Source organism: Plecotus auritus (genome assembly GCF_963455305.1).
Source record: "Plecotus auritus genome assembly, chromosome: 2".
In the NCBI taxonomy this organism is placed as follows: domain Eukaryota; kingdom Metazoa; phylum Chordata; class Mammalia; order Chiroptera; family Vespertilionidae; genus Plecotus; species Plecotus auritus.
In genome coordinates this window covers 17,955,152-17,969,791 of record NC_137771.1, presented here as the reverse complement: position 1 = coordinate 17,969,791, position 14,640 = coordinate 17,955,152, and the positions used below count along the sequence as shown (strand labels likewise).

General features: G+C 37.5%; 1 protein-coding gene and 2 pseudogenes across 4 annotated transcripts in view; 1 reads left to right on the top strand and 2 right to left on the bottom strand.

Annotated features, from left to right (window-relative positions):
• Window positions 1-14,640, top strand: part of EYA3 (EYA transcriptional coactivator and phosphatase 3) — a 102,382-nt gene that overhangs the window by 15,327 nt on the left and 72,415 nt on the right. The window lies entirely within an intron of this gene.
• LOC308242544 (large ribosomal subunit protein eL15-like) lies at window positions 12,987-13,618 on the bottom strand (annotated as a pseudogene). Its single transcript has one exon. The product of its transcript is annotated as a large ribosomal subunit protein eL15-like (transcript).
• On the bottom strand, window positions 14,294-14,632 carry LOC308242689 (large ribosomal subunit protein eL42-like; annotated as a pseudogene). Its single transcript has one exon. The product of its transcript is annotated as a large ribosomal subunit protein eL42-like (transcript).

Here is a 14,640-nt window from a genome sequence, read left to right as displayed (position 1 = left end):
AACTTCCAAAATGCAAATATGAACTAATAACCTAGATTAATTAGTCTTTGGAGAAAAATTAATACTATGAGAGATACCAAATGCACCCAAAACTAAGGCAATAGTGAATAGTATAAATTGAAGGAAATTTTAAAGATAAACATTATCAGTAGTTTCAGAATAAATAAGAAATGTAAATATTGAAATTTTAAAGATAAAAGAAGACTGAATAGCAAATTAATAAGTATGAAGATTGAGCTGAGGGAGTTTCTCAAATCAAATGCAGAGGATGTCAACAATGGTGGCAGAGAAAGAACCTCTGAAAACTTTTCCTAAGAGCAATGAGAACACTTACAAAAATAGAACAACTTTTTCCAGAACTATGAGAATTAACCAAAGGCTTGCAGCAATCTGGGAACATCTATTGAAGAAAAATGGCTGAATTTCAGCAAAAACAGTATACTTTGTATAATTTTAACTTGCTTTGTTTCTATTCCCCTCTCTCCAGCTCCACAATAGCCTTGAAAACCAACTGCCCCCAATCATGGTGAAAACTAGCAGCCTCCAGAAGCCACTGGAAGGGGCAGAACAAGATTGGAACTCCTTCAAAGCCCCATTCCCAGAGAATTGTCATTACTTGACCTGTTTCGTGGTTCCTTGAAAGACATTCACAAGACTCTGTATTTGACCTGATGTGGAGCTCATCCTGTACAAATAGCCTTTTCCCCATCAGGGTATTCACTGGAAACCGTTAGAGGCAGTTGTTGAACATCTTGGCTGCCTGTGATAGTGAATAACAGTTGGGACAAACACCAGGCTAACCAAAAAGCTTAAAAGGAAACGCTGAGGAATGAGATAGCCATAAGGGGATTTGTGAAGCTCTGATATATTTCTGGGAAATCTAAAAGGTTGTGCATATGCGCGGAGCTGTGTGCATGTTTAGGAAAGACCTGAGAAGGCCCTAAGCTGTCAGTTCTGGTTCATCTTTAGGTTCTGTGCAAGTAGGTAGTGAAGACTAAGGCAGATTTGTAAATTGACTGGTTGAGTGTTAAATATGTGCCCTGTTATACATACAGAGCCCAGCAGTCTAGACTGGAAGATTTTCTTTAGGAAACCTGTCTAATCAATAGCTCATCATTAATACTAATAGCAGAGACTTCAGCGGCCACATGTGACAAAGAATCCAGACTGCAGGATTAGATTCTTTATTTCCTTATCCTATTTCATTTTTCTTACCACTGCTTAAATAATAAGTTAATGGTTATCTGTCTCTTCCCTCTGATTAGAATATCCACGCAATGAGAGCAGAGACTTTGTCTTTTTGCACAGGGCTTTATTTCCAGTGCTTAGAATAATGCCTAGTACATAAAATATTTTTTGAAATAATGAATAAATGAATGACTCAGATACCAACCTCTACTCACTTTCTGTCTTCTAAAAATCTGTTGTCTTTTGCCCCTTGAAAACACTGTTTTTATTTTCTTTGTAATTGTGTATTTTATCTATTCTATTCCTTTACTATTATTTTTATAGAGTGGATTTCTGTGGAGAGGGAATATAAATGGGTGTGCATTATCAGCTCTCTTGAACCCAATGTTCTGATTCCTGATTTTGATCAGTAGGAAGGTGGTTGAGAGTAAACTGATTGGAATGAAGTTCGGGAAGTTAAGTGGTAGAATTCAGCATTCAAAGAAGAGAATGAAATAACCACATACTATACAAATAATTTGACAATCTGGATGAAGTGGCTATTTTATTTTATTGATTTATTTTTATTTTTTAGATTTTCAGGTTCTATTCATTACTATCTCTTATTCCCATGACACTATTTTATTAAAGTTAAGCCACACACTTAAAAAATTACTTAGGCCCAGTCATAAGATGGAGAAATTATTTGCTAAAATTTTATTTGGGGAGGTGTGGGTAAATCTTTATAGTTGCTGTGAAGTTTTAAAACATGCATTGATTGATCTAATTAGTTAGTGTTTATTTCTACAGGCACATGTAGTCATACTAAAAATGTGATTTGTAATTGCAACAACTTGATTATCCCCTTTAATAATGGTTATTTTCTCAAGCATGAAGTGACTATTTTAGAAAAACATTAACAGATTTGATCTCAGAAGAAAGAAATTTAATAGATCAATAACATTGAATAAATTAAAGTTGTCTTAAGGACTGCTCCACAAAAACCTTGAGACCCAGCTATTTTCATAGGTATGCTATTTCACATACCCAAGGAAGAGATACTTATGGCTCTTCTAGAGCAGTGATTTTCAGCCTTTTTCATCTCATGGCAGTAATTACTAAAATTTTCTAGCATACTTGCCGAAACCGGTTTGGCTCAGTGGATAGAGCATGGGCCTGCGGACTCAGGGGTCCCGGGTTCGATTCCGGTCAAGGGCATGTACATTGGTTGCGGGCATGTCCCTGGTGGGAGGTGTGCAGGAGGCAGCTGATTGATGTTTCTCTCTCATCGATGTTTCTAGCTCTCTATCCCTCTCCCTTCCTCTCTGTAAAATATCAATAAAATATATTTTTTAAAAAAAATTCTCTAGCATACCAAAAATGTATTATATTTTTTTCCAATCTGACAAAAATAATATATTTTGTTAAATTAATTTTTTGAGAGAGAGAGAAATATCAACTTGTTGTTCCACTTATTTATGCATTCATTGGTTGATTCTTGTATGTTCGCTAAGCAGGGATCAAACCCACAACCTTGGTATATCAAGATGATAACCAGCTGAGCTACCAAGCCAGAACAAAAATAGGTATAATTTTGATTCATTCACATTGGATGGCTATTATTGTATTGGCTGTTTTCGTTTTCTAATTTTACAGTTTAAGGGAAAAGGGGCCAATGCCCTTTACTAATCAGGTATTACGTGTTTTAAAAATTCTTGCGGCACACTGGTTGAGAATGGATAAAGAAAAAAAGTTTACAATTCTTTTAAGAAAGCTAATGAAATATTGATTCCAAATTTTCTAGGCAGCATGAAACAGGAAAATATGAAAAAAATTTTACAAATATTAATATAGCTTCAATTCAACAGTACATGAAAATAATCTTCATCCCCAGGGTTTCAGCTCTGAAATAAATGCATATGTGGTTCAATATTAGAAAATCTATATACATGTTCTATTAATAGGTGAGAGAAAACCACATGATCATCTTTTTGATGCCAAAAAAGCATTTGACCTAATTAATATCAATTCCTGATAAGAATTCTCTGTATAATTAAAATTGATGAATTCTTATTTCACATGATTAAGAAAAATCTTATTTCAAACCAAAACCATTGTCATGCTTAGTGAGTGGTATGCTAGAAGTATTCTCATTAATACAAGGATCAAGAAAAGGATGCCCAACATTTAGCACTGTTACATAATATTATAGTGGAGGTGTAAGCCAATATCCGAGATTAATATTGGGGAGAGAGGAAGCAAAATTTTTGTGCAGCAGGGGACAATGTATACATGAAACTCAAGAATCAACCATTTTACTGTTCTCATTGTTAGAAACAATAAGAGACTTTGGTAACGTGGCTCTTTACAAAATTAATGTACCAGTATCAATAGCTTTCCTATATATAAAAAGCAACTTTTTTAGAAAATACAATGAAAATATAAGAAACAAAAAGATAAAATACCAACATAAGTAAATGGAGAGGCTCTACTAAGAGACATTTTAAAAAGATTAACTGGAAATGCTGTGCTCTTAGGAGAGCTCAATATTGTAAACTTACTGGTTTTCCCTAAATTGTTTTATGTACTTAATGCAATTTAAATTAAAATGTCATTAATATTTTTTAAAACTTGATAACATTACTGTGAAGTTCATTTGGAAAGCATAAAATGTGAGAAAGGAGAAGGAAGAAGAGAGGCTAGCCTTTCAAGTATTAAAACACATGAAAAAAAAACAAACCCTCTACAGTATGTTAGGAAATAATAATATTTCACGTTGGTTTCTGAGGAAGTACCAAATAGACTCTGAAACAAATAGACTAGTAACAAAGTCTAGAAATTTCATATATATATAGGGATTTATGCATTATAAAATTTGCATTTCAAGTCATTGGAGAAAATGGCAAGATTTAGTAAATGGCATTAGGACAAGTGGTTAAGTATTTGGTGGATCAGTCAAATAACACCTAACACTTATTATGTATCAGGGTAGCTATCATAAACTCTTTACATTTATTAACATATTTAATTCTCCCAACAGCTTTGTGAGATAGATACTGTTTTGCCCCCATTTTATAGATTGGGAGATTGATGCCTTGTGGAAATGGTCCTGATTTATTCTTCCACTCCCAGTGCTTAGTAAGACATTTATGAATGCAAAGGGGACTAATATTTTTAGGGTACCTCTACTATGTGCTAGGCACTGTGCATGGTACTAGACTCTTTTCCTAAGTATTCACTAATTGAATTAAAATAAAGTAAAATGAATCTAGCCCTACCTGGTTTGGCTCAGTGGATAGAGTGTCGGCCTGCAGACTAAAGGGTCCTGGATTCAATTCCAATCAACGGCACATGCCTGAGTTGTGGGCTTGATCCCCAGTAGGGGACATGCAGGAGGCAGCCCATCAGTGATTCTCATCATCGATGTTTCTATCTCTCCCTCGCTCTCCTTTCCTCTCTGAAATCAATAAAAATATATTTAAAAAATAAATAAAATCTATATTTATACAAGAGAAACTAAAACGGACTTGCCCAAGGTTTTATAGCTAGTAGGTAATAGAGGTAAATGCTTTTGATTCTGAATCCCATCTCTTTCCCTTATACTGATTTGCCTTATTCCATAATAAACTCCTATTTAGTGCATTTGGAATGATTGACTATAAAAATGTGATCACAAACTTAGAAACGTTTTGTAAAGCAAGTTTAATTAACACAGTTTTGCACCCTTTTGGTATTATGCCTATAAGCCATTTAAATATTTTTTAAAGAAAACAGTGCTGCTGAAACCGGTTTGGCTCAGTGGATAGAGCGTCGGCCTGCGGACTGAAGGGTCCCGGGTTCGATTCCGGTCAAGGGCATGTACCTTGGTTGCGGGCACAACCCCAGTAGGAGATGTGCAGGAGGCAGCTGATCGATGTTTCTCTCTCATCGATGTTTCTAACTCTCTATCCTTCTCCTTTCCTCTCTGTGAAAGATCAATAAAATATATTTAAAAAAAGAAAAAAAAAAGAAAACAGTGCTGCTCATATAATAATATTCTGAAATAGATTTTCAGAAGTGTTTCAGAGATAGTGCAGAGAGTTTCCATTACCCCTTACCCAGTTTCCCCTCTTGTTAATGTTTTTTGTGTGTTTTTAAATCCTCACCCAGGATATATATTTAGAGAGAGGAAGAGGAGAGATACCAATGTGAGAGAGAAACATTGATAGGTTGCCTTCTGTACACGCCCCTACTGGGAATCAAACCCACAACCTTCTAGTGTACAGGACGACATTCCAACCAACTGAGCCACCCAGGTAGGGCTTACATAACTATGGTACATTTGTCAAAACTAAGAAACCAATATTGGGACATTACTATTAACTAAATCCAGGTTTCACAAACTTTAGCTTTCACTATTTTTTCCACTAATGCCTTTTTTCTCTTCCAGGATCCAACTCAGGATACCACATTGCATTTAGTATAACTTTAATTTTTATTTCTGGCTCTAACATGTCAAAACCAAATTATAAGATACCACTACTAGTCTTGCAAGAATATATTTTTATTGCAAGAATATGTTTTTCAGTTCATATCTATTCCAGAATGCTTTATATGTCATATATCCTTCTGGTGAATGAGTTTAATTTGCATATAGTCCTTTTTAAGTTGCAGTCAGAGGAGATTCCAAAGTTTGAGGCTGCTGGCCTCTATAGATTGGATCCCTTCCTTTTAGACCAACCAGAAAATAATACAGAAAGCCTCTGGGAAAATTGTTTCAATTAAGAGTCATTAGCAAGAAAAAGAGTAAGTTCTTAAAATTTACTCTTCTCATTTACTTTTCTTGCTTGAAGTTAGCATTAACAGCTTTTTTTTGTTGTTGTTAAATTAGCCAAACCTTTATATTTTTACTCTTTTTAATCTATACATTTTAGTGTTAAGTGGCATTTTTCAACACTGACACAAATTTTTTACAAATAGCAGCTAAAACACACTAAATAATTATGATTTCTTTCAGAATATGTCTTTAATATCTGGCATATTTTACCCTATATTCTATTTTAGTATTTTTCTCCTGGTTTGAGATATTCTGTGAATATTTAGTGTTTAGAAAGGATTTTAGGGCTCTATTTAAAACACACAGAAAGGAAAGCCCCAAAGAAAGAAATACCCATAAAAAAAGCTGTTTGCCAAGTTAGAAAAGTCACATTTTTCTAATAACAAAAATTTCTGATGATCTACTCCTATTCTATGATCTGTTTATAATGTTCTTGATAAAGTGCTTAACAGTAATTTTAAATGAAAAAAATTTAAATGAAATGTTTAGTAAATGCTTTAATGGAGAAGCATAATATTCTATAGATATCAAAAATGACTTCATGAAAGAAATAAAAAATACTTCACTCAAAATAGAAAAATATGAGTTTCAGTCTTGAGGCATAGTTTGCCTAAGATAGTTAAGATCAACTGGAAAAGAGGACTTGTGTATCTTTTAGGTTTAACTCCATTAAGCAGTCTTTTTTTCCCCCCTAAGCAAAACAACAAATAGTATAGTGGTTGTATTCTGATTTTAAGTGCTATTTTAGATGCTCTTCAACTTGCATAGCAACCACAATAAACCCATCATAAGTTGAAAATATAATAAATATTTTCTAATAATATCGTAAGTAAAAAATGTACTTAATATACCTAACCTATAACATCATAGTTAAGTCTTGCCTACCTTAAACGTGTTGAGAACACAGTATCTCAAAAACACTGGCAACACACTATTCTGTAGCGTATTGGTTCTTTTTTTTTTTTTTTTAATATATATATTTTATTGATTTTTTACAGAGAGGAAAGGAGAGGGATAGAGAGTTAGAAACATCGATGAGAGAGAAACATCGATCAGCTGCCTCCTGCACACCTCCTACTGGGAATGTGCCCGCAACCAAGGTACATGCCCTTGACTGGTATCGAACCTGGGACCTTTCAGTCCACAGGCCAATGCTTTATCCACTGAGCCAAACCGGTGAGGGCAGCGTATTGGTTCTTTACCCTCGTGATTGTGTGCCTGACTGGGAGCTATTGCTACCCAGTCTCATAAGAGAGTTTTGTACCACGTTACTAGCCTGGAAGAAGATCAGAATTCAAAGTACGGTTTCTACCGAATGTGTATTGCTTTTGCACCATCATAAAGTTGAAAAAGCATAATTAGTCAAACCGTCATAAGTCAGGGACTGTCTGTACTTGAGTTTGTTCTCAAGGCATTATTAGATCAGTAAGGCTTCTCATGATCCATGAAATACCTGGGACTGCCAGTGTTATTACTATGTTAGCTGGGAATTTCTTCCACTATAAATTTAGGGTTCGGCTCAGAGCAAAAGCATGAGAATGCTAACTTTGTAGTTATGTGACAGTTCTGTTAGGCAAACTGTCCAATTATTTGGAAAGTGTTTGAGTGTTTTATTTTTAGCCTATTAATATGTGGAAGCATTTTTGCAGCTGTATGTATAATCATGTTTTGTCTTATTTATGTATTTTTCTTCATTTCCCACCTTTGTTTTCAGCTTGTGTATTTCTTCAGTGGCCAGATGGCCAACAAACCAAAGCAGAGAGGTAATAGCAAAACAAATGAAAAACAAAATAAACTTCTATACTATTTGTATTAATTTCCTGTGACTGCCTCACAAATTTGGAGGCTTAAAACATCAGAATTTTATTACTCTCTTCCAGTCTGGAGGCCAGAAGTCTGAAATCAAGGCATTGGCAAGGCTGCACTTTCTTTATAGCCTCTAAGGGGAAAATCTATTCCTTCCTTCTTCCAGCTTCTGGTGACTGCTGGCAGTCTTTGGACATATCCTCCAACCTCTGCCTCCATCTTTGTATCACCTTCTCTCTGTATGTGTTAGTTAATTTTCCCTCCACCTTACTCTTAAAAGGACATGAGGTGGCACTTACGACACCTAGGTAATCAAGGATAATCTCATCTCAAAATCCTTAATTTAATCCTGCAAAGACTCTTTTCTAAATAAAGTAATAATCACCAGTTCTGAGAATTAGGATGTGAATCCCTTCCTTCCTTCCCTTTCTTTCTTTTTAATTTAAAACTTTATCCTACCACATTGCTAGTTACAAAATAGTTATGGCAATGTAAAGTATAGCATAAAATATATGTAGTCAATAATATTGTAATAACTATGTATGGTGCCAGTTGAATACTGGAAATATCAGAGGGAACATATATGATTGTCTAACCACTATGCTGCACATCTAAAACTAATACAAAATAATATTGAATGTAAACTGTAACTGTAAAATTTTAGAACTAAACAAAAACCTTTAGCCTACTAATAAGTGAGGGAAAATAATAAAGGCTTCTAACCTCTAAGTAAGTAGTATCAGTGCTGTGATCCCTTGTTATAAATGTAATATTAATATTTGAAATAAAAGTTTATCATTTCTTGCTTTTTTTGGGATAACACAAACTTCAAAATAATGTTTTTCAAATCAGTTAACAAAGCCCTAAAGAATTAAATTTGTGATTTAAGGCATCCCTGGTGAGAAATGAGAAAAGTGAAGATTTTAATTTTTTGTGCCTCTAAATATATTGAAGATTCTTTTTTTAAAAAAATATATTTTATTGATTTTTTACAGAGAGGAAGGGGGAGGGATAGAGAGAGACATCAGATGAGAGAGAAACATCGATCAGCTGTCTCCTGCACATCCCCTACTGGGGATGTGCCCACAACCAAGGTACATGCCCTTGACTGGAATCGAACCTGGGACCCTTGAGTCCGCAGGCCGACCCTCTATCCACTGAGCCAAACCGGTTAGGGCTATATTGAAGATTTTTAAAAAAAATTTAATAAATCTTTATTGTTCAGATTATTACAATTGTTCCTCTCCCCCCCCCCCATAGCTCCCCTCCACCCGGTTCCCACCCCACCCTCTGCCCTTACCTCCCCTCCCCCGCCCCGCACTGTCCTCATCCATAGGTGTATGCTTTTTGTCCAGTCTCTTCCCACACCTCCTACACCCTTTTCCCCCTGAGAATTGTCATTCCACTCCCTTTCTATGCCCCTAATTCTATTATATTCACCAGTTTATTCTGTTCATCAGATTTTGTATTCACTTGATTTTTAGATTCACTAGTTGATAGATATGTATTGTTCATAATTTTTATCTTTACCTTTTTTCTTCTTCCTCTTCTTAAAGGATACCTTTCAGCATTTCATATAATACTGGTTTGGTGGTGATGAACTCCTTTAGCTTTTTCTTATCTATGAAGCTCTTTATCTGACCTTCAATTCTGAATGATAGCTTTGCTGGGTAGAGTAATCTTGGTTGTAGGTTCTTGCTATTCATCACTTTGAATATTTCTTGCCACTCCCATCTGGCCTGCATAGTTTCTGTTGAGAAATCAGCTGACAGTTGTATGGGTGCTCCCTTGTAGGTAATTAACTGTTTTTCTCTTGCTGCTTTTAATATTCTCTCTGTCTTTTGCTCTTGGCATTTTAATTATGATGTGTGTTAGTGTGGTCCTCTTTGGATTCCTTTTGTTTGGGGTTCTGTGCACTTCCTGGACTTGTAAGTCTATTTCTTTCACCAGGTAGGGGAAGTTTTTTGTCATTATTTCTTCAAATAGGTTTTCAGTATCTTTCTCTCTCTCTTCTTCTGGCACCCCCATAATTCTGATGTTGGTACACTTGAAGTTGTCCCAGAGGCTCCTTACACTATCTTCAAATTTTTGGATTCTTTTTTTCTTTTTGCTTTTCTGGTTGGGTGTTTTTTGCTTCTTTGTATTTCAACTCTTTGACTTGATTCTTGCAGTCCTCTAGTCTGCTGTTAGGTCTCTGTATAATATTTTTTTATTTCAGTCAGTGTATGTTTAATTTCTAGTTGGTCCTTTTTCATATCCTCTAGGGCAGGGGTGGGCAAACTTTTTGACTCGAGGGCCACAATGGGTTCTTAAACTGGACCAGAGGGCCGGAACAAAAGCGTGGATGGAGTGTTTGTGTGAACTAATATAAATTCAAAGTAAAGGAGCGGAGGGGAGAGCAAGAGAACCCTTTGTTCTTTCGGCTCCGCGGGCCGGATAGAACAGCCGAACGGGCCAGATCTGGCCCGCGGGCCATAGTTTGCCCACGGCTGCTCTAGGGTCTCACTAAATTTATCCGCCTTTTCTAGGAAATTCTTGAAAAACCTTATAACCATGGTTTTGAACTCTATATCCAGTCGTTTGTTTGCTCCATTACTTTCATTTGTGATCTGTTTCTTTGTCTCGGCATTTTCGCTGCTTCCCTGAGTTGGTAGAGTAGCTTTGTGTGGTAGGTGTCTTCTAGGGCACAGTGGCTCAGCCTCCCCAGTTACCTGAGGTGGACACTCTTGGTGCACCCCTTTGTGGACTGTGTGCTCAGCCTTGTTGTAGTTAAGTCTTGACTGTTGTTGGTATCACTGGGAGGAATTGACCTCCAGGCCAATTGGCTGTGAGGATCAGCTGTGTCTGCTCTGGGAGAACTTCTGTGCTGGAGACACTCTTATGAGACAAGACTGCAAAATTGCAAAAGCCTCTGTGCTCATCTTGGATGGGGCGGAGTCTCAGGGCAGAGCAGACCACCTTGGTTTCCCGTCAGCCCTGCCCTATGAGGCCCCTGGGTCTCAGTGTCCCTCAGTAATCACTGCAAGCACCTCTGAGAGAAAGCCGCCCTCGAGTTTCGCCCGTTGCCAGACAGTCCAGTTTCTCCCCGAATGAGTCGGGGTTCCCAGAAACTTGCCTGGAACTGGAGTTCAGCGCAGTTGGGAGCTTCCTTCTCCCTCCTGCTTTAGAAAGCCAGCCGCGCACTCAGCCTCCCGTGCATTCAGCAGTCAGTCCTCTCTGCATGCGCACCTTCGGACCTCTGCCTTCCACAGCTCCCGAGTCTCAGTGTACTTTCTCTTTTCCTGACAGTCCAGATTCCCCCCGAATGAGTCTGGTTTCCCAGCGTCTCGCCTGGGACTGGAGTTCAGTGCAGTTGGGAGCTTCCTTCTCCCTCCCGCTTTAGAAAGCCAGCCGCGCGCTCAGCCGCCCGTGCACACAGCTGCCTGTCCTCTCCACGTGCGAGTCTCCGTACCTCAGCCTTTTGCAGCTCCTCTGAGTCTCAATGTGCTTTCCTCTTTTCTTGTTGTAGAATTTCCACTCAGCCAGCTTTCCTGTGGTCCTGGATAGTGTCCGTTTTGTCTTTTAGTTGTAGTTTTGATATTGTTGTGCGAGGCAGCCATTTAGGTGTTTACCTATGCCACCATCTTGGTTTCTCCTCTATACTGAAGATTCTTAATGAACTAGTTTAAGTAAATAGTTAGAGGAATCAAGAGCCTGGAAATTGTGTTTGATTGAATATTTATTGAATGCCCGCCATGTGCTATCAGATACTAAAAAGAAGAAGGTGGGCTCTGCCATAGTGCAGTTTAGGATCAAGATTCCACAGAATCTTAGAAACAAGAGAAAATTAATTTTAGCAGAATTAGCTGCCAGATATAGAGACCACAGTAAAGGTCAGAGGAGTAAGTCGTTTTGAAAAATTCTTAATTATTAACTAGTAATGAAGCAGGAAAATCTTTAATAACTTTGAGGTTTTAGTAGGTTGGGAGATACTTTGGTTTTCTAAAATATGCTTTTATCTCTGACTAGAAATGGTAAAAATTTAGTTTCATATATTTTGTGATTAAAATTACCTGTTTCATTAACAGTAGATCAAAGCCTGTACATTAGAAATTAAAGACTTAGGGTTGTAAAGAGAAAGCAAATCGTTATTTTTGCTTGACTGTACAGGAAGTTAAAAAGTAGCATAAAAATAATCTTATTTAGGATTTTTAGGAAGTCTTAAAAGTGCCAGGTAACACATTTAAAAAGAAGTTTTAAGTTTAAGAACATGTTACTATACCACAAAGTCAAAGTAATATAACAGAATAGTTGAAGAATTAATGAAGGAAGGGGAATAAATAGCCTAAGGTAATATTAGGAATGCTTTTTTTTTTTTAAGGTAAACTAGGATGTTTAATTTTAAGAAAACCCTCTTTCAACAGGATCATTCAGTTCTCCTAAAAAATGGTGGCATTCTTTTAAACTTTTATTCTTTCAGAAGCAACAGTTATATTGAGTTAATCTTAAAAATGTGAACCCCCTACTTTCATTTTTCTGCATAGGACCATGAGCATGGATTTGGTTATCTTTCACATTTCCAAGCAAAATTCAAACTCCAAAAAACAGCCCCTTGAGAGTAAACAAATAAGCAGAGAGCATTGCATTACCCCAATAAAGCTGTAGGCTTCATCACATGCACTAACAAATCTCCTGGCTAGTTTTGCACTCTTTCACAGAATTTTCTACCTGTGAGACCAAAAACTGACATAGAAAACTCCCTAATAAGATAAAGCAGCGATTTTCAATTAGTATACTGTGGCACACTGTTGGGACACAATTTTTTAAAACCTGCAATACCTGACTAGTCAGGGGCACTGACCTCTAGCCCCCTTAGATTGTCAAATTAAAAAAGAATGGATCAAAATACCTATTTTTTGGTCAATTTGGCAAAACAGTACTTTTTGGTGTGCTGCAGAATTTTAGTAATTTATGTGTGCCATGAGATGAAAAAGGTTGAAAATCGCTGACAAAGCCAAGACAAAAGTGTCTATCTTGAGTAACGAGACACACCATCACTTGCAGTCTTCAAACGTTATTGCACTTTAACTTTTATAATGTGACAATGCATTCATGGGACAATCTGCAGACTAGTTTTAACAAATTAAAGAACACTTTTAAGCAGACATGACTGTCCTAAATTGTTTATTAGGTAAGACTTTTACAAATATTACTTATATTAGCGGTAAGGGTGGAGCTGGAGAGTATTGCGCCTTCTCCAAGCTGCGCAGCGAGAACCACCAATAGTGTGGTGGAACTTGTGGCCCTTCCTGAGGCCAGGACTCTTGCGACCCGCAGATGTCAGCCCTCGCATCTCCCTGTGCTTGTGGACTGGTTTGGTGATCCATTGGGTGTCAGGATTTCTTCTGATAGCCTTATGGGATGGATCAGTGAGGATAACCTCAAAGAATTTGTACGTGGAATCTTCACCAATCCAGTAAGAATTCAGGACTCTCAAAGCCCCCCAGTAGCGTCCAACTCGCTCTTCGGCAACAGATTGAAGACTTCCAGCAAACTTTAGCTGGTTAACACCGTAATGGACAGGCTTGCCATAGGTCGCACCCTTAGGAACAGGGCCGTTGCGGCCAGCACGGCGCACAGGAATCCAATATATGACACAACCTTACTTGGCCTTGTAGCCCAGCCTGCGCGCTTTGTCGGGCTGGAGGGAGCGGGTGTGGGGAGCGGGGCGGGGGTGGGGGTGGGGGACGGGGGAGGAGGCCTGTACCAGCAGCGCACCCTGAGAAGGAAGCGCATTACATCGGACTGCTGCTTCCTCCATAGCTCCTGGATGTACTTGTAAGCGCCCATCTTGGTTTACCTGATGGCAGCGGCCAGACAAAAAGGAAGAGCCTCTCTCCAACAATCCTCTTTGGGCTCCTAAGAATGCAGTTTTAAAAGGGAAGGTTTTATGCTCAATTCTACATGAAGGGAAAGGAAGTGAGAGAAGGGAGTTCAGAATCTTGGGTTCCACTACTGGTTCTGCTACTTACAGATATCGTGAAGCAATGCCTTCACATCTTCCGTTTAGTTTATTCAACCCTAAAATAAGGATTACTTCTAACAATTTAATAATCTATATTCCTTGTAGCATCATTTCTTACAAATTTTCTTCCATTCACAGAGTCCAGAAGAGTAAAATCAAATGCGAAATGTCTTCTGATACCAAATTATTTTAACTTTTGGAAGTTGAAAGCTTTTACTCAGAACCATAAAATGAAGCAACCCTGGTTTTGTGTGCAGTGTCTAACTTGACTTCTTATGAAAGAGATGACAGAGCAAGAAAATCAAATGAGTCTTTTTGTAGTGTCATGGACTTCTTTTAAGATTGGGGGGTAAGGGAGGATCATTGCTATTTAAATTGCTTTTCCCTCAAAGTTGAAGTTTTTTCCTGAGGAAAATGGATGAGCCAGAATGTAGAATTTGTGTCTAATTTTAGCTTAATACTTGAACTTTTTTTTAAGTGAACGTATCAAGATTTTATTGTCATATAATAAAACAAAATATGATGCTTAAGAACTGGATCACTTGACCCTTTCTCTTCTTATCTCCTCCCAGTTCAAAATGCTTACATCTCTTAATAGCCAGCATTCTCTTAGATCTGCAGTTAGGCTCAATGCATTCAAGCCTCAGCACAATCTTCTTTGTAGTTTTAGCCTTTTTTCGGAAAATAGGCTTATTCTACCCACTTTGCTTCCTGTCATAACACTGCTTTTCCTGCGCATATGGAGAATCCTTGCCCTTCTTGTACTGTGTTACTTTGTGGGGTTGATGCTTGCCACACTTCTTACAGAAAGTTTGGCGGGTTTTAGGAACGTTCACCATGTTTGCGA